The sequence below is a fragment of the Cynocephalus volans genome, chromosome 1, assembly GCF_027409185.1.
Source record: "Cynocephalus volans isolate mCynVol1 chromosome 1, mCynVol1.pri, whole genome shotgun sequence".
NCBI classification, from domain to species: Eukaryota; Metazoa; Chordata; class Mammalia; order Dermoptera; family Cynocephalidae; genus Cynocephalus; species Cynocephalus volans.
This window is the reverse complement of record NC_084460.1, coordinates 64971095-64977094: the sequence shown is the minus strand read 5'-3', so window position 1 is coordinate 64977094 and position 6000 is coordinate 64971095.

Here is a 6000-nt window from a genome sequence, read left to right as displayed (position 1 = left end):
GAATTAACATTTTGAAAATGTTCATACTACCGAAAGCGATCTATAGATTCGATGCAATCCCCATCAAAATACCAATGACATTCTTCACAGAAACAGAAGAAACAATCCTAACATTCATATGGAACAATAAAAGACCGCAAATAGTCAAAGCAATCCTGAGCAAAACAAAGCCAGAGGCATTCCACTACCTGACTTCAAATGATGCTGCAAAGCTATAGTAACCACAACAGTACAATATTGGCATAAAAACTGACATGCAGACCAACGGAACAGAATAGAGAACCCAGAAATCAATCCACCTACCTACAGACAACTGGTCTTTGACAAAGACTCCAAGAACATACATTGGGGAAAAGATACCCTCTTCAATAAATGGTACTGGGAAAACTGGATATACATGTGTAGAAGAATGAAGTTAGACCTGTACCATTCACCATATACCAAAATCAACTCAAAATGGATTAAAGACTTAAATATAAGATCTGAGACCATAAAACTCCTAGAAGAAAATATAGGGAAACACTTCACAATTTAGGACTCGGCAAAGACTTTATGAATAAGACTCCAAAAGCACAGGCAACAAAAGCAAAAATAAACAAATGGGATTATATTAAACTACAAAGCTTCTGCACAGCAAAAGAAACAATTAACAGAGTGAAAAGACAACCTATAGAATGGAAGAAAATACTGCAAACTATGCATATGACAAGGGATTAATATCCAGGGTATACAAGGAACTCAAACAACTTAACAGTAAAAAACCAAATAATCCTTTTAAAAAATGGGCGAAGGAGCTGAATAGACATTTCTAAAAGGAAGACATACAAATGTCCAATAACTATATGAGAAAATGCTCAACATCACTAATCATCAGGGGAATGGAAATCAAAATCATACTGAGATATCATCTCACTCTACTTAGACTGGCTATTATCAAAAAGACAGAGAATAACAAATACTGGTGAGGATATGAAGAAAGGGGAATGCTTCTACACTGTTGGTGGGACTGTAAACTAGTAGAGCCTTTCTAGAAATTAGTATGGAGGTTTCTCAGATGACTACGGACAGGACTACCATACAATCCAGCAATCCCACTATTGTGTGTATACCAAAAGGAATGGAAACAATCACATCAAAGGGAAACCTGCACTCCCATGTTTATCACAGCTCTATTTACAATAGCTAAAATGTGGAACCAACATAAGTGTCCATCAACAGACAACTGGATAAGAAAAATGTGGTATATATACATGATGGAATACTACTCAGTCATAAAAAAGAATGAAATTCTGACATTCGCAGCAAAATGAATGAGCTTGTAGAAAACTATGTCAAGTGAAAAAAGCCACAGACACAGAAAGAGAAATACTGCATGCCCCTAACTCATAAGTGGGAGCAAAGAAGGAAAGAAGGAAGGAAGGAAATAAAGAAAGAGAGAGAGAGAAACAATAAACAGAATAATGCATTGAACTTTCAGCATGAGGGAACAGAACTGTGGTTACCAGAGCGGGGAAAGGAGGGGGATGGAGGTTAGGAGAAATTGGTTAATGTGCACAGAGAGTAAGTACATTTTGTAATAAGGAGTATGTCAACTATCCTGATTTGATCATCACATATTATACACAAATACTGATAATCAACTCTGTACCTTACAAATTTGTGTAATCAATTATGTTTCAATAAAAAAGAGATAATGCAAATCTTTCAATAAAAAAGGTATATATGTGTGTGTGTATGTGTGTATGTGTGTGTGTGTATATATACATATATACGTATATATATATGTATATGTATATATACATATACATATATATATACGTATATATGTATATATATATGCATATATACGTATATATATATATATATATATATATATATATATATCTTTTTTCTAAGATAATCGCATCAGAAGTGAAAATCACTGGAATATAAAAGCCAGATTTAGAATCCCAAAGACTTCGGCTGCTATAATAATCAGACAATAAATATAAAAACTAGGAATGAAATGTTTAAATCAATAAAATATAGACTCAACAATGACTAAGGGATAAATATTATCAAAAATAGCCAGAGATATTTGAAACAGAAATGAGTTTTATTAATGAAAAATATGAGTAATGAGATTAAAAAATTCAGTAGAGAATGTAGGCATCAGATAAGTCATAGATGAAGAAAAAATTAAAGAATTCAATGACAGTTCTAAAAATATTACATGAAATCCTAACCAAAAATGCCTGATGAATAAAAGAGATATTAAAATTCATACAGAATAGAAGGAAAAGTCCTAATATAAATGGTCCTAGAAAGAGAATGTGAATAATGCTGAAGAGTTAATAACCAAAAAAATAACGTCTCAGAATTCCCCAGAACCTTTGAAAGACATCAGTCCCTAGTGTGAAGATGCTCAACTTGTACCATTAGAATAAATAAAAATAATTACACATCTAGACATTAACAACAAAGACGTTCAAAAAGAAGCTGGAGAAAAAAGACATCGCCTCAAAGGAACAAAAACTAGATTTCACTGAAATTTCTCACCAGTAACAACGGAAATAACAGTAACTAGACACAATAGATTAATCTCTTCAAAACACTGAGAAAAAATAACTGTCACCTCAGAGTTCTGTACCCAGCAAAAAATCTTTCAAGACTGAGGATGAAATGAAGTCACTTTTATATAAACAAACATGAGCATTTGCCAATAATAGATTTTTGCTAAAGGAAATTGTGAAGAATGACTCTAGAAGGAATGCCTGTAATGCAAGAAGAGAAGGTGAGCAAAGAAATTAGTGACCAAGGATGTCTAACATGAATTAGATGTTAGTATGAAGTAAAAATGATGCCAGGTTGATGGATGGGGCTTTAGAAACAGAACTAAATCATGTGGCCAGGAGGGAAAAGTTACAATTCAAATTTTCTAAGGTCCTTGTATTACCTGAGGGTTGGGAAGAGGGGAAATAAGTCAATTGCCTTTCCATTTCTAAATTTCCTAAGTGGGTATCCCAGATTTCTTCTGCATGTCCATTTACATGCAAGAGCCCACTTGGTCCACTTTACTCTCCAGGACCTGTACGGGCCATTTGGAGAGGCTCTCTTGACATCTGGCTTTGAGCTGTGCTGGGTAGACAGAGAACAGTGGCAGGAGACCCATCAGAGGGAGCGGGTAGGGTGGGTCCAAGATATATTCCAGGCAGGCCTTATGCCTTCAGGTTCTGAGAGCTGCTCCCTGGCCCAGCCCCTTAAGCCTTCTCCACAGTCACTGGCTTGTGGATACTGCACTGACTTTGGAGCTTAGTGAATAAAAGAGAAAACTAAGATGCTAAAACTAAAGTAGAAAACTAGGAGAGAGGAACATCAAAACCAAAAGTTGGTTATTTGTAAAATAAATAATATAGGTATAATTATGCTAAGCAATGCAAATAAAGAAACGCCACACATAATATCGGACAGGAAAGGAAACATGATCTCAGATGCTGAAATATGGATTAATTATAGAAACACACTTTTGAATAACAAATGTAAGTCACATAAACCTATCTATGATATGATATTTTTATAACTCTTAAAATCAACCCTAAGTATCAAACTTTTCCAAAAACATACATAAGTAGAAAACTATTTCTGAAAAGCAAAGTAAAATAAAACATAAAGTGGAAATAGCGGTTGCCTCAGAGGGTGGGGGCAGGGATGAGAAGGAAACAACGCAGACAGCTGCAACTGGCTGGTGAGATAACTCACTAATGCTTATGTTATAACCAGTTTTCATAATGCTTACGTGTGTGTTAGACAGCTCAGGCTGCCATTAAAAAATACCATAGTCTGGTTTGCTTACATAACATAAATTTGCACAGTTCTAGAGGCTAGAAGATCAGGGTGCCAGTCAACCTCACGGCAGAGGGAGAAGCAGCTCTGGTTTCTTCCTATTCTCTTAAGGTCACTAATCCCATCATGAGGGTCTCACCCTCACGACCTTATCTAACCCTAATTACCTTCCCCAAATCCCCATCTTCAAATAATATTCCATTGGGTATGGAGGGTTTCAACATAGGAATTTATTCAAGTAGTACCGAAATTGATTAATTACTTGAATTTACTACAAAAATTCACTCAATACATATTGAGTGAATACCTAATGTTTGCCATGTTCCATCTAGCATGGAGCTAGTTGCTACGTATACAACGATGAAGAACAGACCAGTTCCCCGTCTTTTTGAAATTTAAAATGTAGAGAAGAAAACAGCCAATAAATCAATAAAAAAGCCCATTAATAAAGAATTATAAGTTTTGGTAACACTGTGAAGAAAACCACTAGGAAAAGGTGATAATGCACATTGGGTGAGCTCTGTGTGTGACAGGGGACAGGAGGAATCTACTTAGGGAGGGTGGTTAGGAATGTCTTCACTGGGGTGGTAACCATTAAATGGTAAGATGGATAAAAATGAGCAGTTTTGTAAAGAGAAAGGGGCAGACTGTTTGGGGAAAGGGACAGAGCACATGTGAGAAGGCTGAACTGGGGAAAGCTTGCTGTGTGTTAGGGACAGAAGAGAGGCCAGTGGAACTGAAGCCTCAGGGCTGAGACAGAGAATGAGACCAGAGATGAAGGACAGGCAGGTAGGGGCCTGGAAGACCAGTTCTTTAAAATGCAGCAGGGACCTGTGCTAGATGCTACATTAATGAGGGGAGTGTTTAGAGATAAATTCCTCTCAGTCTGACCCAGCATCACGTAGTGACATGTCCACAATATTGATCAACGGTACTTAACCATGAAACAGTAGTCTTCAAACACCTAAATGTCAATCTACATGACACTTTTAAGTAACATTCTCACGCTATCTTTACTTCAAACTCTCTCTCAAATCACCAAGATGCTCAAATTAACATCACTTTGCATGTACAGTGGTTTCTAAAAATTTTAAAGCTCTCATAAACACACTAATTGAGATGGCAGACTGAATCTCTTGGTTAATTTGCTGACAAAATTCCCAAGGTCACCCTTCATTTTTGAAGGGAAAAGAAAATCTACCTAGGATTTTATCTAGCTGCATTCAGGTTGAATGAAGCCCTCCTTGAAGTTCCATGAATTTCAAGTCACAATACAGCCGTGTCTTCTCTCCACAATCAAAAGAGTTCCATCTGGAAGTGGAGACACTGAGAACCTGTTCAGAATCAAGAGCTATCGTCACCTGCTGCCCGCATCACCCTCCCACCCAGGCCCTTCTGATGAGGTGGCAAGAAGAGGCTCGTGTGCTCACCACGGAGCACAGTGGCAGCTTCCTGGTGTCTCTGTGCTAGAGGAACAGCTCTCAGGGTTTTTCTTAAGGATGGACCCTGCAAGGCATCTGGGAGTTAATCCAATGGACTCAGAGGGTCTTTCTTTCAGCTGCCTGGATTCTCTTCCCAAACCCTTTGAGCCCAGGACTTTACATGTTTTACAGCCTTTTCAGGCAGTCTCTGTACTTTTGGATCCATCCTTTCCTCAAACAGCCCAGCCAATCCAGATGTGAGCCAGTTTTGTTCAGGTTGGGATGAACCTTAACACCACCATTTAAAACAGTGCCTAACTGACAGCAGTACATTGACTTTTTAACCCAGTAGTTAAAAAAAAAAGAATAAAAATGCATGTCTCTTAGGAGGAATAATAATGTGACAGATTGCAAGGGCCTTTTTCCAGGACTAGGGGTATCAGCGAGTGAAATACTGATTTGGCCCACTTCCTTGATGGGCAAGGGAACACACGAAACCCATCTAGGTTCTGGTACCGTGTGATACAGTGACAGACCCTAATGACTGCAATTACAGTTTCATTTAACAAACAAATGAGTTGACATTACAATGGAACTGTCAACCTTACTGAATTAATCTTGCTGGAGGACCATTTTTGTCTGTTGCTCCCTGTTCCAGGCAAATACAGCCCTTGCCGGCTCTGGGACCAAGTCCAAACTTCAGAGAGGGCTGGTGTTCAAGGCCATTTATGATTTAGTTCAGCCTCATGAACCTAAA